This window comes from Ovis canadensis, chromosome 13, assembly GCF_042477335.2.
Source record: "Ovis canadensis isolate MfBH-ARS-UI-01 breed Bighorn chromosome 13, ARS-UI_OviCan_v2, whole genome shotgun sequence".
Classification (NCBI taxonomy): domain Eukaryota; kingdom Metazoa; phylum Chordata; class Mammalia; order Artiodactyla; family Bovidae; genus Ovis; species Ovis canadensis.
In genome coordinates, this window is record NC_091257.1 from 56,364,571 (window position 1) to 56,390,359 (window position 25,789).

Consider the following 25,789-nt stretch of genomic DNA (forward strand, 5'->3'; position numbering starts at 1 on the left):
CATTCCGTTACAGCTTCCCTCATAGCTCAGCTGGTAAGTCATCCGCCTGCAATGCAGGAGACCCAGGTTTGATCCCTGGGTTGGGAAGATCCCCTGGAGGAGGGCATGGCAACCCACTCCAGTATTCTTGCCTGGAGAATCCCATGGACAGAGGAGCCTGGCAAGCTACAGTCCACAGGATCGCAAGAGTCGGACACAACTAAGTGACTAAACCACCACCACCATCACCATCCCATTAAGCTGACCTACTCTATGAAGTTGAGTTCAATGCCCAGAAGTAGCAACACACACAGAAACCAAAGCCCTTCTTGGCACATTTTACCTGCAGTGTCTCTGTGTCTTGGGCTTTGTTGCTAAGACAGACGCGCTCATTTCAGTCCCACCGCATGCGAGCTGGCCCGGAGGGGAGATATTGAATGTTGATTTCTCATCTGTGAACCACGATGGAGAATGCCTTCCTTTCGGTATGGTTCTGAGAATGAAATAGGATGCGCTTGATACCCAAGATGCTTCCTTTCCCATCTTGGGAGCTCCCAGTGATTGTGGCCACGTTACAATAGAAAGCATTGGACCACCGTCTTCCTGGGTGTTCCGAATGTGATCAGGTATGCAAGTGGGTGTTGTTTCCTACTGATGGGCTCCTTGAATGATGGGCTATATTTTTATTTCCACCTTTCTTACATGCCCCTCAGTACCTGGCAGTGCTTAAGAGCATCATACTTTATCAATTATAGGATGACTAAACCATATAAAGAAAGCTGAGAGCAGAAGAATTGGTGCTTTTGATCTGCGGTGTTGGAGAAGACTCTTGAGAGTCCCTTGGACTGCAAGGACATCCAACCAGTCCATCCTAAAGGGGATCAGTCCTGGGTGTTCATTGGACTGATGTTGAAGCTGAAATTCCAATATTTTGGCCACCTGATGCAAAGAGCTGACTCATTTGAAAAGACCCTGATGCTGGGAAAGATTGAGGGCTGGAGGAGAAGGGGACAACAGAGGATAAGATGGTTGGATGGCATCACCGACTCAATGGACATGGGTTTGGGCGAACTCCAGGAGTTGGTGATGGACAGGGAGGCCTGGCGTGCTGCAGTTCATGGAGTCGCAAAGAGTCGGACATGACTGAGCAACTGAACTAAACTGAACTGATATGGGCTGTCATTTCATTCAAGCCTTTTGTTAAGCAGAAGGGATACCACACTGCTCTTAGCCCTCATGAGTCCACCTAGAAAGATGTTTTAGGGAAACAAGAATAACAGTTACCAATATTACCTCTTACCTTCCTGGAAGCAAAGGTAAAGTCAATATAGTGCACGCTGTAGGGGAGCTTCCTTTTGTAAACATTTGGGCAGTGTGCAGTGGGGCCACATCATGGCACCTGGAGCCGGGTGGCTGGAAGCATCACAAACCCCTTTACTAACAGAAGAGGATGAAGGATGGTACCCTGGATCCCTACCCACCAGAGAAGGAGTCACCCATCTCCACCTCTAGCCTGGTGAAATAGCAAATATTCAACCAGAAAACTGACTTCTCGAGAAAAAATACCTCACTTTTACAGCACAATAGATACACATGCCTCAAGATGCTTTACAGAAACATTAAAAGACAGTGTGTGCATGGCACTAGAGAGAAATCCCCAACTCCCTGGCGCTCACCTATCCCTTAAAGCTCTGCCTCCTTCTGGCTCAGCCCTAATATCCCCTGCCAAAGACAGACCCTGAGGGCCTTAGATTACAGAATCCATGTGATGCTTCAACTCCAGGCAACATAGAAGCAGATGCATCGGGGTGTGGGAAGAAAATGTTAAAACATATACTCTTGGCAGTCTAGTGGCTAGGATTCTGGGCATTTACCAGGTAAATATATTCATTTTACACATGTTAGGTTGCATGTTCTTCTGGTAGCTTGTGGGATACTTGGCCAAAAACCATTTGAACATCTCCACACAGAAGACCTCCCCCCAGACACAAACAACCATCACTCACTCATGCATAAATTCAGTGGTTCTTAAATTTGAACTCTGGAAAGAGGCAAATAGTGCTGCTGCTTTGCAAAGTGTAAGGCGAATCTTAACTTGAAGGACTGATATAATCAGAGCTGACTTTTGCTTGGCTCTGTGTGCATTCAGGTCTCTCTCCATCTCCGCTCATCCTGCACAAATAGCATTCATCAGGATGAACCATGGGTTTGGCACTGAGGTTGAGAAGGACCACATTTTGCTTTTAGCCAATGTCCTGATTCTAGAGTGTATATCAGGCTCTGAGCTTCAGCAACTGCACAGCTGAATGTCAGGTGGTATCTTCCAGGCTCGTGAACACAAGTCAAATCACATCCAGTCTTCATCTCACACTCTGAGGGAGTCTAAGCCCTCCTGCTATTTCCTCCTCATATTCCTGATGGCTCATGTCCTCAGGGGGACTCTGCCTCCAGTCACCAGTTCTGATTCCTGGTGTCAGGAATCTCATCCAAGTCTCCTCCAAATAGGATGATATGTTCCCTTTGTCCGTGTCCACTTTCTAAAACCCACTGATGCAAAGCACCTGATGATGAATCAGGTTTCAGTGAAGGTTTAGGCACCTGAGGGGGAGAGGGCCTCCATAGTAAGGTGGTATTTTAGCCATCCCCCTTCCAATGTTACCGACCTCTCAAGGCCCTGTCCTACGTGTGGTGGCCGGCTTTTTGACATCTTGTTTGTTTCTTCTGCTTTTGTCTGTTGGCCTGCAAGTTCATATTCTCCTCATCTATTGTAGAAAGAAATTCAATATTCTCCAGCCTGAACTTGCACGCATTATCACAGTTGGCAGAACAGAACCAGTAGAACCCCCATTTAGTCCAAGGAATTTAACAGACAGTGGTTGTGGGATAAAAGGCAGGTTTTTCTATTATGTGGGGATGTGATGTAGACAATCACAGCACCTGACTTAAAGGCCCTTCCTGCCCAGAAATCTACCCTTTCCCACCTCAACCCCAAGCTGAGTTAGCTAGCACGCAAATTCTGTGTATGCTTAGGCACTAGCAATGGATGAAACAGACATTTTAAAAGCAATTTGATATTGCTAGTTTAAAAGTGTCTGTGGTCACTCTCTGGCCCCAGGGTTGCAGTTGGTCACCTCTGTGCTGTTACACAAGGGGCCCTTTGGATCTACAAACACTCCCTGCTGCATGCTTAGGGCCAAAGGAGACCCAGTGGTGTCCAGTGACAGAATGTCCGTGAGCAGGCCAGGCAGGCTCCAGCAGCCCCCTTCTGCCCAATGACACCTGCCTGTTCATGCCCTGTTCCAGCCCCATCCACACATGGGGCTCCCTCACCTGCTCTCTCTCTTTACTTCTATATTTAAAAGTAATTTTATGTATTTTTATTCTTTTGGACTATGCTGTGTCTTCGTTGCTGTGCAGTCTTTCCCTAAGTTGCGGGGGGGCGGGGGGGGGGCTACTCTCTAATTGCAATGCATGGGATTCTCATTGCAGTGGCTTCTTTAGTTGCAGAGCGTGGGACTAGGACACGTAGGCTTCAGCCGTTGCAGCACGTGGGCTCAGTAGCTGTGGTTCCCAGGCTCTAGAGCACAAACTCAGTAGCTGTGGTGCCTGGCCTTAGTTCATCTGTGGCATGTGGGATCTTCCTGCCCCAGGAATTGAACCCACGTCATCTGCTTTGGTAGGTGGACTCTTTGCTTACCAGTGAGCTCCCCCTCCTGAAGCCTGCCTCCTTCTGTTCCCCCTCAACTCTTCCATCCCCTCTCCACATAGCCTTCTGAGATGCATGAAAGGAAATTGTGCCTCTGTGCCCAGTAGATGCTTTCTACAGGTGCCCAGCAAGGATGCTCACAGGGAGGTCATCTCGACACGTCAGTGTAAGATGGCAGTCTGTGCTCATGCTCATGTGACCGTGAGATGTTTAAGTGGTCTTCCCCTGAGGGGAGTAGTTTAAATTATATTTTTGTCTCTTTGTATTCTCTATAAGACCAGTTTTCTACAGGAACACATCCTTTTCTTGGTGAAAAAGAGAGTGAAACAATCAGTTATATTTAACGCGAGATGAACCTGACAGGTCATAGGCAGGCTTTCCATGGTCAGAGCTGGAGGCCTGCTGCCCTGTCTTTCAGACTGTGGGTGATTTTTAGAAACTGAATTGGTCGTCAGTGCTGAGCCATCAAGATGTTTTGCAGCTGACACGCCTGCTTCTTTAGAAAACTCCTGGAAGGTCTGTCTACACAGCCCAGGGACCTAAACCTCTGGTCACTGTCCGAGGTCATTTAATAAAGGTGAAAGTGAAAGTGAAGTCGCTCATAGTGTCCAACTCTTTGCGACCCAGTGGACTGTAGCCCACCATGCTTCTCTGTCCATGGGATTTTCCAGGTAAGAGTACTGGAGTGGGTTGCCATTTCCTTGTCCAGAGGATCTTCCTGACCCAGGGATCGAACCCAGGTCTCCCGCATTGTAAGAAAGACGCTTTGCCGTCTGAGCCACCAGGGAAGTCTGTCAATTTGGTCATATAACTCCTTAGAAGAGGGGAGTGTGTCTCCCCCACAGCCTGCCCCCGATGGTGGGAAGCAGTTGGTGGACCTAGCAGGAGGCTGTTTGCAGGAAGAGGTCGCTAGGCCATCGGGAGGTGAACAGATGCTAAAGAAGTTTCACCAGATTGCCTAAAAGAGAAAGCGGCAGCCAGGTGGGTGGGCCAGCCGCTTCAGTAAAAATCCAAGATCTCAGTACCTATCCAAAGCAAATCAAGCCTCAGGGCTGGGCGGGGGGCTCCAGCCTGCATCCAGGACCTTCCCTCTGGATTAAATGAAACTTAAACCTGCTAACTAAACACCAGCACAAAAACATCAGCACAGCCATTCACCTGGCATCAATCATGACTGACAGTCCACTGCAGGGAGGGAGCTCCAAGCGCTGGGGAACAAAGGCCAGGAGAGAAAGAAGGGAAAATTGTGAGAGGAAAGAAAATCTTCACCTCACAGGCTAGAGGAAGACCCAAAATGAAGGGAAACAGTTCCCAACAGGAAGGTGAACCCCAAATCAGGCTGAGGTTTTGTGGTGGACCTTGCATAGACCACCTTTGAATCTGATGCCAAGAAAGGCTCTACCCACGGGGACCTCCTGGCAGCAGGAGCTGGGCTCAATATCCCATTCATTCACTCGTTCCTTCCCCGCTTAGTCCATTCATTCATTCCACAGTGCATCCCAAGCGGTGCATACAGCGTGGCCAAGGCCACACCCCTGCTAAGAGAGGAGACAGAAGATGAGCGGGTGAGTGAGCGCATGGATACAGCGTTGAACATGGAGAGATGCTGTAGGAGAAACAGAACCCAGCAAGGGGCCGAAGGCATGTCCAGCTCAGCAGATCAGAGGAGCCTCCCAAACAGCAGGTCCTGCAGCTGAGAACAGGGGGCAGGAGCATTGTCAAATAACCATGAACAACAGGGACTTGACTGTGTTTGGTCTGAAGCAAAACAGCACTCTGGTTCCAGGTAAGGGCTGGCATCCTGACCACTAAGCGCCCCCACCCACTGAGTTTCCATGGGGAGAATCCCTGTGCAGGTTGGCCCACTGGCCTCCTACCCGCCCCTCAAATGCACCAGGTGGAGGTCTACCACAGGGCCTTTGCACCTGTCATTCCTGGTTCAGTATCTGCCTTCAGGAAAACTGATCCCAGGCACCACGTATAGTGCTAACCAACTTTCACCTTTTGGGACTCAACCTAGAGGTTTCATCTTTCCAGAATCTTTCCTTGGTTTCCTGGGTCCCTACCCCTTCCCTCAAGATGCAGATTTGGGTCAAGAATCTTAAATAGTCTCTCTTAACACACAGAAGATGCTCAATGAGGCTCCTTAAATTAAAATGCTACATCTCTAGATAACCAGTAAATGCAAGAGGTGAAACCCAAAACCAACCCACATACTCCCAAGTGCTCCTGCAGACACCCTTCTCCAGCCCCCATCTGTCCCAGCCTCACCTCCTGAGGGGGACTGCCCCCTACCTTCGGAGGACGTATTGATCAGTGCCCTCTGAGGGCAGCCCTATTGACAATTTGGCTCTTCTCAGAAAAGCACAGCAAAAACAATTTTTCGAATTTAGACTAGCCTCTGTTGCTCAATAATAGCTGTTTTTCCTGGAAATATCTTTTGGGGAGATGTTAATTATCAATAGAGATCTTTTCCCAAACACAGGGGTACGTAGGCCCGAGCACACACTGACCCGTGAACTCTAACCTTTAAAGCTCAGGCCTTGAGTTTCAGTGTCTGTCCCTTTCCCTTGGGAATATCTGCTGGCAAAATGGCCTCCTCAAGTTCAAAAAGTACCCAAGCAAAGAACACTAAGTCACATCTCTACATTTCAAAGACAAAAGGACTTAAAATAGACCTTTATTGGTCTGAACTTGAAGTTATTTTACCTGCAAATAAGTCAGATTAATTTCTTGGCCTGAACCCAAAGTAAACAGACTTGTGTTCACTGCATTTTAAGGTAAACGTGTCTCTCACAAATCTGCACAAGTTCAGGGGTAGCAAAGAGCTGATAAGCCATTCAGGGGTGCATTAGTCATTTTCAGAAGGCATCTCTACCAGGAGGGTCATCTACCGAGCTGTGCAAGCACATCCCCTAGGAACTAAAACCATACAAACGGAGAGATCTACTTTCTGGAAACAAATCAGAGCGAGGTAAAAATACTCTAGATGAAAAAAAAGATTTTGTGATCTTTGGAGAAAGAAAGACAGCGTGATTGCTATTTTGTTCAAGACCGCTGGAAAGAGGGCTTTGCTGAATGTTGAAGGAAATTCTGACCTACAGGTGGGGAAGACAGCTGGAAAAGCCATTGCCAAATCCTCTAAATGAGCAGTGACTTTATACAGGCTTTGCTTGTTGATGGAGAAGCAAGGCCAAGTCAACAGGAGCCTGAGAGTGGCCAGGTCTGCTATCTCCTGTGGCCCAAGGCAGGAGACAAAAGAGATCCAGGTTCAATCCCGGGATCAGGAAGATCCCCTGGGATCCCACTCCAGGATTCTTGCCTGGAGAATCCCCATGGACAGAGGAGCCTGGTGGGCCACAGTCCAAGGGGTCGCCAAGAGTCAGACACGACTGAAGCAACTTAGCGTGCACACACACGTGGCACAAGAAGGCATGAAATGTTCTGAGATGGGATGGATGGCCACTCTTAAATTTCTTTCCCTTGGGCTTCATGATGCTGTTTTGACACATCTCAAATGCAGGGTTGGAAATGGAGCTCACAGCCCCATTATCACACGCATCTGCACACAGTTACCAAGGTAATCTAAAGATAGAAGTGGGAGGGGATGGGGAGGAGGGGAATGGAACACAGTCCCCACTTCCGTCATGTGCAGCCAGGTCCAGGCAGAGGCTGGAGGATGCAGTATATGCAAGTCCCAGGCAGGTGCCCGAGAACAGCTGTCTCCCGCACAAAGAGCACCCGTGAAGGCCACGGCTCATTGTACAATTATATTTACCTTCATTGTCTTCTGGGCATCACTCACATGCTCCATTACTGCCCAGAAAACATTTCAGTTCATGTAAAAAAAAAAGGGGGGGTTTGTTTTTCATGTTCTCCTCATGGAGCAGCAATAAGCTCTTTCGGAATTAAGGAAACCAGCAGTTTCCAGGTAAAGTTCTGAAAGGCTCTGCCCCTAAAGTAGTTGTAATTTATAAACTATTGGGGAAATGAAATGAGAGGCTGATGAAACGAACTCTTCCCAACTGATTTCATATCTCAATTTGATCAATAAAGCATTTAAGAAAATTTGAGTTTGGCATGGCAAAGGGAGATACTGAGCAAAGCAGCAACAGAGAAGATCTTCATGATACATACCTCCAGACCCCAGCCTCACACCTTTAGCATAATCAAAATGGAATGACTCCCACTTTTATTTAATAGGGAAATTTCATGAACATAAAAATATGCCAAGTTTCCTGGAAGTCACATTGCAACTTACCTCTGCTGCTGCTGCTAAGTTGCTTCAGTCATGTCCGACTCTGTGCAACTCCATAGATGGCAGCCCACCCGGCTCCCCCATCCCTGGGATTCTCCAGGCAAGAACACTGGAGTGGGTTGCCATTTCCTTCTCCAATGCATGAAAGTGAAAAGTGAAGGTGAAGTCACTCAGTCATGTCTGACTCTTAGCGACCCCAGGGACTGCAGCCTACCAGGCTCCTCTGTCCATGGGACTTTCCAGGCAAGAGTACTGGAGTGGGGTACCATTGCCTTCTCCGAACTTACCTCTAAGAAACTACATTTTATTAGGCTTTGTCATTGCATCAAAAACGAATATCCACAAAGATCTGTAAAGGCTCTTAAAACACTCCTTCCTGTCCCAACAATGATCTGTATAAGAACAGCTTTTCTTTACATACTGCCACAGAAATAACGTAACACAACAGAATGAATGCAGAAACAGGAATGAGAAACCATGTGTCTTCATTAAGCCAGACGTTAAGGGGATATGCAAAAATGAAAAAAAAAAAGCCACTGTTATCCTTAAATGTTTCTGTTTAGGAAAATATAGTCATTTTGGTTTAAAAAAAATGGGTTTTTGGTGTTAACATTTCATGGGTTTATCAATTATTTTGAGATGATTAATAAATATTTTTATAGCTTGTGTTTCAAGCTCTAATAAAGCTCTAATGTGCTAAATATCACTATCAATAAATGTTGCCCATATAAACTAAAGCTCTTTGGGGTGTTTAGGAATTTTTAAAAATGTAAAGCAGCTCCAAGAGCAAAGTTTGAGAACAGTCGATGTCTAAATTCTTGTCCAACTTGTATAATGAGAGTTGGCAATGCTGGTCTGCAAAGATCTTTCTGTCAGTTCCAATTACAGAAAAGTCAAGATCTTTAAGGAATCTGAGGAGTCCGGGAAGGGTTTCCACACCAGCCTGCTAGTCAAGTTCCAAGTTTAGTCCCTTGACTGAACGCTCTTCCATGGTCTCAGCCAAGTCTGTCCAATGGGGCAGAGGCTTAGTCTTACTAACCCTTCTCCCAAGCAGCCCCTTTTCCTTTTAAGGAAGGAATCTCTATGCCTAGGTGATTGCATCAGGGAGGGGCACACACACTTCAGGTCCCAAGGACACACTTCCTGTGAGGCCCATCTTTTCACACAGGTTTTCTCTAACTCTGCCTTCAGATAAGGTCAATTCCAAGAGCAGACACAAAGCAAGTCCCAGCCCCCGGCCCTATTCTGCAGGAACTAGTGAAGAAATGAAACTATGGAAGGATTTCCCTGTGAGAAACACTTTGCGTCTCTGTGGATTCCTTGAGCTGATGAGCTGGAGCTGGAGGACGTGCTAGCAGGAGGCCCCATCGCCAGATCCTGCAGGGTCCACCCTATCTGTTTGCTCATATATACCGATATATGATATGTATATACCTATATTTGAAAATATGTCCCCCAGAGGGATGTTTAATGAATATTAGTTTCTTTTCAGATCCTGATCTTCTTCCACCAAATTTTTCTTTTTCTTCTTCTGTCCTGGGTAGTCGTATAGACTTGAAGACCCATTGGCTGACATGGTCACAGAGAAAAAAAGACAATGAAGGCTCCTACCTCTGAGTGAGGGCAGGTGACAGATGAATGGAGCTCCTGGGGATTGTGTGTAAAGGGATACACCTGCCGAAGGTGGTTAACAAGAGATGTATTTCTATACAGGGAACTGCCATAAATCAGAAAGAGATAAAAGCATTTAAAAACAACAAAGCAGGCCATATTTTTTGAGTAATTGAGCCCAGTTTTAGAAAACAAGAAATGTCTGTGTCTGTCCTTGTCTTTCAACCATTACTCTCTGTTTGGTTAAGCTATACAAACACCAGGACTCTGATGTAAAAGACTTTTCTTTTGTGCATTGCACATAAATGTCTTTAATCTTTTGAATTAGGAATTTATTGGTTGGGTCTTCCAGGGTAAATTCAGTGAAGTTCTGAAATGTTTTCCTCTGAAAAGAAAGAGAGGGAGGAGGCAGAGAAGGGTCAGGGAGGCTCAAACCTTAACCCTCACCCCCAAGAAAAATGTTTTACTGGCACAAGAGAGTAAGGGAGAGTCCAGCTGGTCTTTAGCCAGCTGAAATCTGGGACCCAGGGGCATGTGCCTTGGGTCAGGCCGGGGTAAAGGGACTGCAGTGCAGGTGACCAGTTGCAAATGAAGGTCTTTCCTCGGGATTTCAACAGAAATAAGCAAACAAGCTCATGAGACAAGGGTTAAGCCTCACGGCTGTGCTCTGTCCATTGGCTTTGGTCCTTCTTTCTTCTGACCGTTTCTACGATGCCTTGGTGAAGGCCACATCACAGTCTGGCAGTTACCCATGGTTGGCCCATGACTTGGGGTTCAGCCAACTCCCCTCCCTTCCATGGGCTCCTGAGGACGGATAGGAGCCCCATGAGCAGCTGGGAGACAGAGTGAGCAGAGGCTGCTGTTTCTGTGTTCTTTTCTGTCCTCCTCCTGCCATGCCCACTCCCTGCCCGATCCCAACATCGGCCTTTCCAGCCCCACGAAAAGATTTCATGTGGAATGAAGGTCTCTAGAAGGCAGTTGAACTCATTACAGGTTTGCTTGTCTGTTTTCACATGAGGGGTAAAGTTATAATGAAATTTAACTGAATTAAATTGAATGAAATTTTAAGACCTGAAAAGGTCTTTATCTTAATACTCAAGACTCTCAGAACTTGCATTTTTCTTTGCCCCTGGGAGTTTTCAAAACATAACTCTCTGTGAGATGTCACCTAAAGGACTGCTGGGAACTGGGTGTATGGGTTTGCCAGAGCTGCTGTAACAAACACCACAGACTGGACAGCTTAAACCGTAGAAATGTGAGGGCTCTCATTTTTGGTGGGCAAAACTGAGAAGTCTGAGGTCAAGGTGTGGGCACAATTACTTCCTTCCAAGTCTGTGAATTTGTTTGTCCTCCCTCCCAGCACCTGGTGGTTTGCTGGCCTTGTTTGGGGCTCCTTGGCTTGTCAATATATCACCCCCATCTCTGCCTTCCTGTTCACATGGCATTTCCCCTCCTGCCATGATGGATTGGGTGGCCCATCTGCTCCAATGTGACCTCATCTTAGACTCAATGTACCTGCAATTACCCTATTTCCATCAAAAAATCACATTCCGAGGTTCAGGGTGTTGGAAATTCAAAGCATAAATGTGGTAGGAACACAGTTCAATCCTTCAGCCCACGACATGTGGTGGGGAATCAGTGTGTGTGTGCTCAAACTCCCTCCCCACACAAGCACAGACACAGGTTGATCATATAGTGTGTTGTGATGGTGGATGGCATGTTGGAGGAAAGTGGGGTGACCAGCTATCCTGGTTTGTCAAGACTGAGAGGGTTCCTGGGAGGTGGAACTTTGGTCCTAAAAACCACAAAAGTCCAGGACAAACAAGGACGAGTTGATCACCCAAGGGAAATTGTAACAAAAACACCCACAGAAAATCATCAATTCATGCCAAGTTCACAATTCTATCAAACTGAGACTTTTGACTGAAGAAAGATTCATAGGTTGTTAGGATTTGGAGTCATCTTAGGGATCTGTCTGAGGGGCTTGGAGGGGTGGAATGCCTGTCTGTAACCCCACCCCACATACACAGAACACTGCCCAGGCCTGACCTTAAGCAGCTTCTTAAGGAAACCAGTGGATGGAAATATTCAATCCTATTCCGTAGGGTTGCAAAGAGTCGGACATGACTAAAGTGACTTAGCATGCGTGTACATGCATGTAAAGAAAACCTTTTTTAGTTATATGGCAAGTGAAAGTGAAGTCGCTTGGTCGTGTCCGACTCTTTGCGATCCGGACCGTAGCCCACCAAGCTTCTCTATCCATGGGATTCTCCAGGCAAGAATACTGGAGTGGGTTGCCATTTCCTTCTTCAAGTTATATGGAGAGGGACATAAAAATCTATATAGCAACATTTAGAAAATTGTATCAAAAATGTTAACAAATTGAATGTAGACAGTTATGGAAAGAGCTGTGTAGGGACAAGCATGCCTCAAAGGTAAAGGGATTCCCAGGAGAAAACTATAGAGGATGGTATAAATGTTGCATCAGGGGAAAAAAAAGAAAAAGTGAGTTTATTCCAAGCTTGTTCAGAACACTGGATCTCATTTACCCTAGCTTGAACCCTATAGCCAGAAAATCTGGGTTTGAACCATCTGCAGTGACCTCTCTACCCTGAGGCTCAGACCCTCCAGTACTGAGGATGGATGAGTGCAGACCCCCCACTGGCCTTGAACCACTCCCTCCCACTTCCATCCATGCTGTGCCTTCAGGGGTGACCAGAAGTTTCCCAAAAGCTGAGCCTGTAACTCTAAGTCTTACAGCTTCAAATTATTTGGCAGGAGTATGGGGTGAGGACAGTTCAGTTCAGTCGCTCAGTCGACTCTTTGCGACCCCATGGACTGCAGCAGGCCAGGCTTCCCTGTCCATCACCAACTCCCAGAGCTTGCTCTAACTCGTGTCCATCACGTTGGTGATGCCACCCAACATCTCATCCTCTGTCGTCCCCTTCTCCTGCCTTCCATCTTTTCCAGCAAAATGGTCTTTTCTAAGGAGTCGGTTCTTCGCATCAGGTGGCCAAAGTATTGGAGTTTCAGCTTCAGCATCAGTACTTCCAATAAATATTCAGGACTGATTTCCTTTAGGATGGACTGGTTCGATCTCCTCACTGTCCAACGGACTCTCAAGAGTCTTTTCCAACGCCACAGTTCAAAAGAACCAATTCTTTGGCACTCAGCTTTCTTTATGGTCCAACTCTCACATGCATACATAACTACTGGAAAAACCATAGCTGTGACTAGATGGACCTTTGTTGGCTAAGTAATGTCTCTGCTTTTTAATATGCTGTCTAGGTTGGTCATAGCTTTCCTTCCAAGGAGCAAGAGTCTTTTAATTTCATGGCTGCAGTCACCATCTACAGTGATTTTGGAGCCCAAGAAAATAAAGTCTGTTACTGTTTCTATTGTTTCTCCATCTATTTCCCATGAAGTGAGGGGACCAGACACCATGATCTTAGCTTTGGAAAAGGAGACAGAGGAGTAGGTGTCACTAGGCAGTGGCTACTGGGGGCCACCAGGACCCTGGAGAGAAAACTGGGGTCTGTGCCTCACAGCTCCCCTCCCAAAGCCTCACCCTCAGACCCTCTTCACTGTCAGAGGGCAGTCTCGGGGGCTTCCCAGCCAACAGATAAGGGAGAAAAGGCCAGGGTGGAGGCATGGAGAAGAGCAAACTACATAGCCTTGGGGAGACGAGGCCATTCTGGGTGCCGCTCCCCACGCCTGCAGCCCCCAGACTTAAGGCTCTGGGGCCACCTTCTCATCCTTCCGGCTCCCCTCACCCCCTCCTCCCCTACACCCAGCATCACCCTCACTCCCCAACCCACAGCCTGAGCCCTCAACTCCTGCCTGTCAGCTGGAGTTCTCCCCATGTGGGGCCCCTCACCTCCTGGCTCCCCTTTTGCCCCAGCCTCCTGGGTGCTGCATGTGGTATCTACCCTTCTCTGAGAAATCCTAGTACTTCTCAGATACCTCCTCCTCCACAAAGCCTTCGGTGATCCCAGTCCTACCCCACGAACACACACACACTCCCCCACCATCACCACCACAAACAACCTGTGCACACATGTACCAGGCCACACACCTCACACATCCCACACACATACAACAATAACACTACACACACACACACCTCATACCACCGTCCATCACACAGACACATATACCCATTACATACCCTCACATACATATCCCACACATACAGTACACACACCACCCACCACGCACACCCCACCAGCCACCTCCTGTTTCTTGTGGTATTTTGCTTAGAGGTCTGTGACTTTGTGACAGTTACTTCTCTGCCCTCCCAACTTTGCCTTACTCGGGCCTTGAGCAAGTTCTTTGCCACATTAAATTTTCTTCCCCCAAAACAAATCAGGGTCACATGCATGGTGGCCTCAGTGAACATGAGGTGAATTCAACCTGATACAATAACACTGGAGTTAATCTAACAGGTTGGAGAAATGCAGGGTGGTGGGAACCCCAGACCGCAGGGAAAGCAAGCTGGGCATGGGCTCCACCTGAAGGACAGGGCATCCATGGGCCCACACCCCAACTTCAGGACGGCCACACAGGAAGTCCGTGTGGATCTATGGACACTAAGGCCCCTCTGATGGCCACCTCCCTGGGTCTGAGGATGCGGGGCTCAGACATCAGGCCAGGGCTGGGCCTGGAGTTGAGGGGCTTTGTGCTTCAGCCTGCAAGTTAATAATGGATCATCAGGTGTGTTTATGTGGAAAAACCGTCACGTGCTGCAAATGAGCCAGGTACGTGGCATCTCCCTCATCGGGAATTCCGCACACAGCTGGATGCACTTGCAAATTCACAATTCAGAATTAATTGGTTTTTAGGCCATGCATTTAGGTCAGATCAACCAGACACTCCATTTCCTGTGGTGAAAAGAAATTAAGTCAATTCCCACCCCCCACCCCCCCGCCGCCAGACCCCTGGCACTCATCTCGCAGGCCTGGCAAGCCGGCCCTCTGAAAGCAGGGAGGAAGCCAACCTTTAAAGGCATTCTCATTATCTCTCCGGGAGATGTCATTAAGCACTGTAAACATGTCCTGAATGAGTCCATGTCACAAAGACTGCAAAGTGTTTAGAGAATAAAAACCTATAAGCGCCCAAGTGAGATAAAACAAGGAGGGGGAGAAAAGGGGAGAGGAGATACTCAAAAAAAAAAAAAAAGGAAAGAAAGACAAGTAAAAGAAAAGGACTTCTTGACCAACAGTTGAGGGAAATATGGGGATGAAAAGGTAAATTTGGTCTGAGGAGCTTTTACCTGGGGGTTGAGTCGGAGAAGCAGGGACAGAACACACCTGGTCTAAGGGCTTGCTGTCCCTGGTCCCAGGCTCCTTGCAGACATCACCAATCGATCACAAATCCACACCTGGTAGACATTGCTCATCAATCACATCCATCTTCCTTTCAAAATCCACCCTGGCAGACATTGCTACTCAATCACACCTATTTGCCCTCTGAATCCAGACCTGGTGGATATCACTAAATGACCACACCCATCTTTTTTTTTTTTCCTTCCCCCCTCTCAGCTTTCAAGAGCTATATTTGATGGATGACCTAGTATAAGCTTAAGGTGTACAAAGTGTACAATTTGATACATTTACAAATTGCAAACTGAGTCCAACTATAGGATTAGTTACCACCTCTATCCCATCACACAGTTACCACTTCTTTATCATGATAAGAACATTTCGGGGGGACTTCCCTGGTGGTCCAGTGGTTAAGAATCTGCCTTGCAATGCAGGGAAGGTGGGTTTGATCCCTAGTAGGGTAACTAAGATCCCTCATGCTGCAAACCAACTAAGCCCACTTGCCACAACTACTGAGCCCTCATGCTCCCCGGAGCTCTAGCCACAACTAGAGAGTCCAGAGTCCATGTGCCATGACATAAGATCCCACATGGCGCAACGAAGACAGACACAATCAAATAAAATAAATAATTTTTAAAAATTTCAGATCTACTATCTTAGCAACAGCCAAGTGAACACACCCATCTTGCCCTCTGAATTCACATCTGGCCTCAGGATTCTTGAAAAGCAAGGATTCTAATCAAACAGTCTGACCTTTCTGATTCTGTCTTTGAGGATCTGGGCTGTCTCTCTTTCCAGTCTATGAGTCTACACTGTAAGGAGGAGCATGATTAACTGAGATGAAATGAGCACATCTCTTCATCTGTTATTTCACTTGGCTTGTAGTTTACAGTCAAGTTAGGGAAATAAGATACTTGAAGGTTTGCACTGATTTTCATCCCTGGGAGTGGACACCATGTGCTCACACAGGCCCGAAGACAGGGTCTAGAGTACGTACTGCGTTGAATCAGAGGGTCAGGGTTTCCAGGGAGAAGTGACAAAACCAAGTTTCTCCTTTGGACTCTGCCCTCTGCCACCAAAAACGCTTCCCCCGCCCCTACAGACAGCAGGAAGTCCTGGAAGTTTACCACCACCACCATCCCCCACCAGGCAGACCTCAGCCACCAGCAGGCTGTGTTAAAGCACAGCCACCTAGCTTGGGCTGGGGAACTTCTGGGGTGCACATTATGTCCCAGGGTCCTGGCAGGGAGGTTGGGGGCTCAGGCTGAAACCACCTTCTGCGCAGCTTTGAAGTCACAGACCTGCTTGGCTTTCTCCTTTCTTGCCTCACTTCTTCCCTTCCTCAGCATCCTTGGGGACATATTCTCAACACTTCATCACTTGACATGAATTCTCATCTTGGGCACAGCAGATGATGAGCTCTTAGAGGGCACGGCACAGACCTCACCTGTGCTCTGTGGACCTCAGGTGGACCACACCGCTCCTACTCAGGTGGGCTTCACCTCTGCTCCCAGGGCACATCTGGCCAGGTCTATACTGTGCAGAGTCAGGGGCTGAAACGGCTGGAACAGACCTGACAGGCTGCACACATAACCTCCCTTGGTTAGGACGGACATAGTCTGCCCCACAGGCAAAGAGCCAAGTGAAAACTTCCTATGGGGGGCCCCTAGAACGTCGTTGTGGCCACACTGGCTGCTGTGAAACCACTAAAGGCTATGCAAGACCTACCCAGGAGGAAGTATGATAAGAAACCACACAGGGTCACCTATCTCTGGCTGGGCGCTGTGCCTGTGATGCCCCGGGACCCTATCTAAGACTTCTCAGGACCTTCAAGTCTGATTTGACCTCTGCCTGCGTGGTTTTCTGCTTTTGAACTGTTGTGTTGGAGAAAACTTGAGAGTCCCTCGAACAGCAAGGAGATCCAACCAGTCCATCCTAAAGGAGATCAGTCGTGAATATTCATTGGAAGGCCTGATGCTGAAGCTGAAACTCTAATGCTTTGGCCACCTGATGCGAAGAACTGACTCATTGGAAAAGACCCTTTTGCTGGGAAAGATTGAAGGCAGGAGGAGAAGGGGATGACAGAGGATGAGATGGTTGGATGGCATCACCAACTCAATGGACATGAGTTAGAGCAAGCTCCGGGAGTTGGTGACGGACAGGGAGGCCTGGCATGCTGCAGTCCACGGGGTCGCAGAGCCAGACATGACTGAGCAAATGAACTGAACTGAACTGAACTGAACTGCCTGGTCTGGTCGTACCACAGTGCTCCTGCCCTTCGGTTACCATCACAGCCAGTGGAGGCAAGAAAACCCAGAAAACCATCACAGCCAGTGGAGGCAAGAAAACCAAGAAAACCATCACAACCAGCCATTGCAAGAAAACCCTGTCTTCTCCATCTTAGCCAGTCATCTGGTGCCCCAGGTGGTGTTTTTCTCAGAGTTGAAATCTGAATTCTGAGTTGAAAGGTCCTGTGTATGATGGAAAGAGGAGTTTGTAGAGCTGGTCCCTTCCCACTGGCCAGTCCTCGGATATTGGACCAGGGCATCTCAGTACCACAAGATGGTCATGACCGTTATCCCATGTCTGCTTTGTAAAACCGCAGGTTACATGCAATGATAGCATGTTCTAAGGCCAGGGAGGTGAATCTTGCTTTCCACCTGAAATGGAGCTGTCAGATTCTGAGCTGGCTTCCTCTACCTGTACTCTGTTGTCTGGGACTCCGAAAACTGAATGCTTTTTTTTTTTTTTCCTTTGCAGGAAGTATGTGTGACTCTGGCCAGATTTGGAAAAGAGTGTAGATTCATTTTCCACAGCTGCTGTGACAAATGACCATCCACTAAGTGACTTAAACTTCTCTTTTGATGTGTCTGTAGGTGAATGGTCCAACCAACGTTGATCACGCAGGGCCAAAGTCAAGAAGTGGACAGCGTTGTCCTCCCTTCTGGAGGCTAGGCAGGGGTGGGGGTGGGTTGGAGGATATTTCCTCAGCAGACTCGCTCTCTCAACTGTTCTACCATGGCTGGCGGCCTCTTTGTCCATCATCAAAGCCACAGCAGAGGGGTGGGGGGCTTGAGGCCTCCCTCTGTGCCTGTCTTCTTCTTTCACATCCACCTCTGAGCACTCCTTGTCTGTCTCCTGCCTCCACTTTTAAGACTCTGGTGATTATACTGGGGTGGCGGGGGGGTGGGGGTGGTCCCACAATACCGTGTTCCGTAAAACTGTCCAAAAAGCGTGTCATGAGATGTCATGGGTGTTCACTGGCCAATACTTCATCAATACTCACTCATTAGGTGTTAGTGAGCATCTCTGCTCTGCTGGTCAGTGTGCTGAGATGGTGAGTACATGCTAAGTCGCTTTAGTCATGTCATACTGTTCGGGACCCCATGGACTGCAGCCCACCAGGCTCCTCTGTCCATGGGATTCTCCAGGCAGGAATACTGGAGTGGGTTGCCATTTGAGACCCAATCATAAAAAAAAAAAAGTGAGAGTGACAACCATCCTGATTTGCTCAAGATGGGTTTCCCAAGACACAGGACTTCCATTGCTGAGGCTGGAACAAGGCAAACTGGGATTCTTGGTCACCCCAGGCGTGGTCTCTGCCATGAGGACTTCATAATCCGAGAGGGCCATGAACAAAGGGCAGCAAAGTTGACTTTGCTAGTTGCTGTACGTACCTTGAGACAAAGAGGAAAGGAACTGAGACAGAGATGGACAAAACAGTAGTTCCCCTTCTCTCGGGAGACCCCCTTTTGGGTAACACTGACCGCACTCAAATTCAGGCTCAGCCCTACACATGCTGCTTTTAAAATTTATTTTTAATTAAAGGATAATTGCTTTATGATATTGTGTTGGTTTCAGCCTTACATCAGCATGAATCAGCCATAAGTATGCCTATGTCCCCTACCTCTTGAACCTCCCTCCCATCTCCCACTCCTTCCTATCCCTCTAGGTTGTTACAGAGCCCCGATTTGAGATCCCTGAATCATAGAGCAAATTCCCATTGGCAATCTATTTTACATATGGTAGTGTGTATGTTTCCATGCTACTGTTCACACCTCACAACAAGCACACGAAATGAGGACAGTTATTGCCTGCAGTTTACAGGGGAGGTGACAGAAAAAGAACTCACTGGCCTAACATCATACAACCACTGTTTTAGGTCAAGTTCCCCAGAAACCAGTGTCCACTTCAGCCTTTAAGTAGTAAAGTGGAAGGTGGATCCAGCCTCGCAAGTCCCAAAGCAGGGTTACTAAATCTCTCTCCCATTCTGTCTGCTTTCACATTCTTACAAATTTTCCTAAAACATAAGATTCACCTTTTACTTTTGAGAATTTTTCTTCTGCAAGAATACTCTTTATTCACTGGGACTAGGGTCACACAAATATTAAAGCTCAAAGTGTGCTTCCATTGGAATGGACAGACAGGCGAGCATTGAGGCATGTTGGTCATTTGCTCTTGTTTCCTTCTGACACTCGCAAATAACAGAGACCTACTTAGTATGTCACTGATAAGATGATGAAGATTCAGTGAAACTCTCTGGATCTCAGAGGTTTCTCTGATGGCTTTGAGGTGTCATAACCCATCATGGAATTCACACACACACACACACACACACACACAGGTCGTAATTATACCAGTGCCTTTGTGTGAATGGGAAACTAGGAGGCAGTGTTGTGTCTTTTCAGAATTATCCCAGGAGTGGTAACTCCTAATTTCAAACATCAGAAGGCCTCCTTATTCACTGCAAATGTGATGTTTTAGTGTGACCTTGGCTCCTTACTATCTCAGAGAACAGATTCTTTATGGGCTCCAGATGGAAAGTGGAAAGTTAATAACCCCTTGTAGACAAAACCCATATGTTTTCCACGCACTACAGGGATGCATTTTGTTCAAAGTGTCATTTATGTAGAGGGAAATTAACACATAAATGATGATAGATTGCTATTTCCAAACTGTATTTTAGATGTAGCAAAAAGAAAAAAAAAAAAAGGATTTAGTAATGCAGAAAACCTGGGTTCGATCCCTGGATTGGGAAGATCCCTTGGAGAAGAGAATGGCTACCCACTCCAGGATTCTTGCCTGGAGAATTCCATGAACAGAGTAGGCTGGTGGGCTATAGTCTGTGGGGTCACAAAGAGTCCGACACGACTGAGCAACTAACACTTTTACTTTTAAATAGACATTTAAGAGTCTGAAAGAAGAAATAGGTCTTCCAAATGATAAATAGGAATCACCAATCTCTCTTGTAATTGTCTGTGTGTGTGTACATGTGTCCTATGTATGTCTGGGGGGATGCCATTCTCATGCCCCCAAACAAACACAAACAATCTTTATTCAAAAATTATTTATGTATTTGTATTACTTAGGTAACATTTGACTACAAGTAACAGGGATAGAAATAAGAAACATTCATTTCTCTCACATGTAAAATCTAAATTCTACTCCATAAAATCCTTGCAGCCCTTTGCAGCACAAGTTTACTGTGTCTAAGCTTCAGCCTTGGTCTTCAGAGCAACACTACATCCATTTCCAGGCAGGAAGAGTCCACACAACAAGGCTGTTTTATCTTATTGGTCTGACCTTGGTCACATGGAAACACCCAGCCCCAGGGGAAACTGGGAAATGTGGTCTTTTACATGAGTAGCCAAGCACCTTGCTAAAAACTGGAGTATGTGACTGTGAACAACAGGTGAATGGATGTCAAGCAATCAGAACAACCCTGACAAAAGCATCTAGGATAATGTCTGAAGATGTCAATATGGCTAATTTCAATAAGGATTAGTCTTGTTTCTTCTCAAATCAGAGGGAAATTCTTCTAACCCTTGGCTTGCCGATTCCTGGGCAAACTGAAACCTGAGGTCAACTCTAACTGTCGTGTTCATGAAGATTTTTTGGAACATGAAAAATCAATCTAGCAGCACCAGCTCCCTTTATCAGGACCAGATTCTATAATGCATCTTTCTTTAATTAAAAAGATTCTTTATCAGAATGTATACTCACTTTCTCTTCTTGGGTGCCCCACATCCAATGACTTATCCATGTGGGAGCATAAAGACCTTGTCTCCTTACTTACTCAAGGTCAGCACTGAAGGGTCATCCACCTTCAGAGTTCCCAGGGGTCAGATGAAGCTTTCTGGAGACTTCGTTTCAGCTCAAGACTATGCTGACCACCCCTCATACTCTTCCTCCTCCAAGAGCACTTTGCAATAAACCTGTGCATAGACCTCTATCTCTGAGGCCACTTCCCAGGGAGAAGAAGCAACCAAGTGGCCCTACTGGGTCACTCTCTTGTGACATCCCTCACACTTGTCAACTGTCTCTATATAGTGTCTCCACACACCATGCCAGTCAGTGAGCACCTCTGCTTTCTGCTGAAGGCTGGCTCCACTCAGCTCTCCTCTCTCATGCTAAGGATCCCTCCAGATCCTTCATTATTTGTGAGTAGACACCTTTTGGAAGATCATAATCTTTAGGGACATTATGCCATCACAAACTATGGAAGAGAATGGGAATCCAGCTACCTGAGTTCCCTCTCTGCTCTGCCAGCTAGGGTGAAGCGGGCTGAGTAGATTTCCTCCTCTCTAATTTGGGGATAACAACCTTGCCTTAGAGGGCTATGGATGAAATAAGCTAATATGGTTTCAATCAAAAGTTCTTTTTTAAAATTTTGGTCACATCGTGCAGCTTGAGGGATCTTAGTTCCCTGACCAGGGACTGAACCTGTGGCCAAGGCAGTGGAAGTGCCAAGTCCTAACCATTGGACTGCCAGGGAGTTTCCCGACTTTTCAGTGTTGTCCTACTCACTTCTTGTATACCCTAGGCTAAGGCAGAATTCATTTGCCGGAATGGCCAAGGGCATGCGTTGGCTTTCTTATTGAACCTTGCAAAGTCCAAAAGCTCCTCAAAAGGGATATTCATTTTTCTGGTGGTGCCAGCCTTCTCCTGTGTCGATAGTCCCTCTACTTCGAGTTTTGGTCTGTGCTCATTTAGTTTTTGCCCTTGTGTGGCTGCCATGTGCTGGATCTTCCCCCCCACCCACCTGCCCAATCTTTCCCTCCGGTTGTAAAAATTCTCAGCTCAGTAAAACACAGAAATTTCATGTGCTCACTCTCAGAATATAAGACCCAACCACTGATACAAAGTCTGCTCTTCCCAATAACCTGAAAACAGTGGGTCGCAGCAGTGGTTCTCAAAGTATGGGTCCCTTAACCAGCAGCATCATCAGCCACAAACTTGTCCAAAATGTGAATTCGTGGCCCCAAAACATATTTACTGAATCAGATTCTCTGAGGGCAGAACTAAACAATCTGTACTATAACCAGCTCTCTAGAGGGGTCCTGTAAAGTTTGAGAGTCATGGTTAAGAGGGGCCCCAAAAGATATAGACAAGGTGAGCTTTCCTGGAGAAACCTATACCAAGCCTTCAATCCTTCCCCTCAAATGCATGTGAGTGTTTGGGTACTTACCTTAACCTAAACAGGTTTTCCAACATTAGTATTAACAACCTTTGGGAAAACAAATTCATTCATGAAATTTTTAGAGCAAATGAATACTAGATCTGGAAAATCTTTGCCTACCTGTCCTCAGCACTCCGGCAGCAAAAAGAAAGAAAGAAAGAAGTGGTTGTTAAACTTCTAAGCCACCTGACCTGGAAAAGACTCCAGCTGCTGACGGGGGATCTGACCACACGGCAGGCAATAAACGGCTGGCTAACCTGTCTTTATTTGCTCTCTGCTCAAGATAAACATTTATCACTGGGCGTATTGACTAACACCATATCACTTCCCACCTTACACTTTCACAAAGGGAGCAGGCTCCCCTTGGGAACTCAAACCTTTGTGGGGCTCAAGAGACCCCCAAGTACTGCTGTGGTTATGAGGCACTGTGGGATTCAGCAGGGTGTGGGGTCCCCTCTGCCTTGAGAGGTTACAGTCGCTGGGCTCCAGAGCAGGGTTGATGAGGAGCAGGTGCTCTGCCCAGGGGAGCCAATCAGGGAGCAAGATGGTTGCTACCCAGTGAGATGTGGGGGCCACAGGAGGCCGGCTGAGGTTCTAGGAAGTGGCATTGCCCAAACACAGGTCTCTACTCCAAACGCCTGCATTATTCTTGCCCTGGGAAACAAGTTGCAAATAAACCTTCTGTTTATTGAAGTTTTGCTTTTTTTTTTCTTTTTCCAATTTTTGCCAATGATGGGAAGTCAGGGCTAGAGAAAAACCAGCCATATTGGCTTGGTTTGGAAGTTTCAAAAAGCATATTAAAGATTCATTACAGTCCTTGAAAGTTTTCATCTTTGAGGCTGCCTCTTTTCTGATATAGACGTCAAGGAAGGGTACAAATGAGAAATAGATGGGTAAATAGGTATTTATTCACAACCAGCTCCTTCTCTGATTTTTTGTTTGATTGGTAGCTATGAATTCCTATAGCTATGAATGTGATTTTTGAGTACATGTGCTCAACTGGGAGATTGTATTATATTTTAAAACCATGCATCTTGAGAGAAGTAGTTTTTAAATTAAACATAGTTTAAAGGGGTCCATACATAAGGACTAACCCAACCTACTATTTTCCAAACAAATTGTTGTGACGTTAAATTTAACATTTTCTTATTTGCCGTCTATTTTCATTCTGGAGAGAACCTTGACTGTCTGCTTCAGGGGAGCTGATGTGGAATGCTGGCTTTGAGGCTACACCTCTGAGTCCGGGGACAGCCCATGGTGGCACTGAGATCACTGGCTGCAGTTGTTTCTTCATGTTTTCCTGTATATATTCTCTGGCTTAAAAATTTTAAAGTCATCCTTTAAAAAAGAAAAACTGAGCAAAAGCAATCTTTTCCAGTCTTTGATTTTGAGATATTATAGAATCATGTACAGTTGTAAGAAATGATACAAAGAGAGTCCATGTATATTTTAGCCAAAGGTAATGCTGAAGGCAAGTTTTGGGGGTATCTCCCAAAGAAGAGAGGGCTCTCCTGGTGGCTCAGTGGTAAAAGAATACAAGAAAGGCAAGTTGCAACCCTGGGTCAGAAAGATCCCCTGGGAGATGGAAATGACAACCCACTCCGATATTCTTGCCTGGAAAATTCCATGGACAGAGGACACTGGTGGGCTACAGTCCATGGATTCACAAGAGTTGGACACAACTTAGTGATTAAACCATTACCAATATCCTGTAAAATTATAAGCTATTGCAACAGGATATTGACCTGGTGGAGTCAGGATGTAAAACATTTTCATCACCATGAGAATTCCTCAAGTTGTACTTTTCCAAACCCTCATCTTTCCCATCCCAGCTTCTCTGCCGCTGGGAACCACAAATCTACTCTTCACCTCTGTAATTTTTTCATGTCGAGAATGTTATGTAGGGCTTCCCTGGTGGCATAGTGGTAAAGAATCTGCCTGCCAATGCAGGGGACACCGGTTTGATCCCTGATCCGGGAAGATCCCATGTGCCACAGGGGAACTAAGCCCATGCAGCACAAGCACTGCAGAGCCGGTGCAGCACAAGTACTGAGCCGATGCTCTACAGCCTGGGAGCCACAACTGCTAAAGCCTGCACGCTCTAGAGCCCATGGTCCACCACAAGAGAAGCCAGCGCAGTGAGGAGCCTGTGCACCACAGCTAAAGGGTAGCCCCTGCTCGCCGCACCTAGAGAAAAGCCCGAGCAGCAGCGAAGACCCAGCACAGCCAACATTAAATAAAGAAACTTAAAAAAGAATATTACAGGTCCTCCGCTTCTTTGCTCCCGCCTCGCGTCCTGTGGTTCGGGAAGAGCGGGGAAGATGCGGCCCTTGGACATCGTGGAGCTGGCGGAACCGGAGGAGGTGGAGGTGCTGGAGCCCGAGGAGGACTTCGAGCAGTTCCTGTTGCCGGTCATCAAGGAGATGCGCGAGGACATCGCGGCACTCTCCCGCGAGCACGGGCGGGCCTACCTGCGGAACCGGAGCAAGCTGTGGGAGATGGACAATATGCTCATCCAGATAAAGACGCAGGTGGAGGCCTCGGAGGAGAGCGCGCTCAACCATCTGCAGAATCCGGACGACGGAGTCGAGGGCCGGGGACCAAACGGTGCGAGAAGGCGGAGGAGAAGGCCAAGGAGATCGCGAAGATGGCAGAGATGCTGGTGGAGCTGGTGCGGCAGATAGAGAAGAGCGAGTCGTCCTGAAGGAGGGTTGGCGATGTACAGCCAATGGATTCTGGTCAACTGATGGAGATTGGCTGACACCCTGGAGAAGCTGAAACCAGAGAGCCTTTTGTTTTCTCTTTCTTTCTCACCACTCCCCCCCCCCCCCCCCCCCGCCCTCCTTTCTGTCTATACTCTGTTCTCACTTACACTTCGTTTCTGCTATGCTCTGTGGTTAATGACCTCAATTTCAGTTTTGACTGTTAAATGTTTTTGTTTGGGAGGTATCTTTTATTTGGAAAATGCACTCACAAGAGTTAGGGCCTAGGTTGTAAGCTCTTGCAGCAGCCACATTTGTTCCTGGGCTTTCGTTGTTCCTAAGTTTTGAGGTGCTTTGCTCTTTCTTGTGTGACCTGATAGCTCCCTGGAACTTTGGGTCTGTGTGTGACAGATGAGACTCAAGAGTTGGGGTTCTCCGGCTCTGAAGGTCCTGAAGGAACTACATTATTTCTGGAAGATGAGTCCATGCAGCGATCGCTGAAGAAGCTGAAGAAGGGACCAGACTTCAACTGGGAATGTGACTGGAGCTGATCTGGCTGGGACTGATGAACCAGAAGAAGGGCTGGAGGATGATATTATGTTTGGGGACTTTGATTTCTGTGTGAGACCAAAGGAGGAGAAATGTATTTTGTTCAAAGTTTTAAGTTTTATGCGGCACACCGTCTGATGTAACCTGTCTGGTCAGCTCATTTGGAAAAGGTAACTCAGCTTTATGTGACACGGAACCTAGAAT

At 47.0% G+C, this 25,789-nt stretch overlaps 1 pseudogene; it reads left to right on the forward strand.

Moving 5' to 3' along the window:
- The first annotated feature begins 24,605 nt into the window (after positions 1–24,605).
- LOC138417857 (MORF4 family-associated protein 1-like) lies at positions 24,606–25,160 on the forward strand (annotated as a pseudogene).
- The last annotated feature ends 629 nt before the right edge of the window (positions 25,161–25,789 follow it).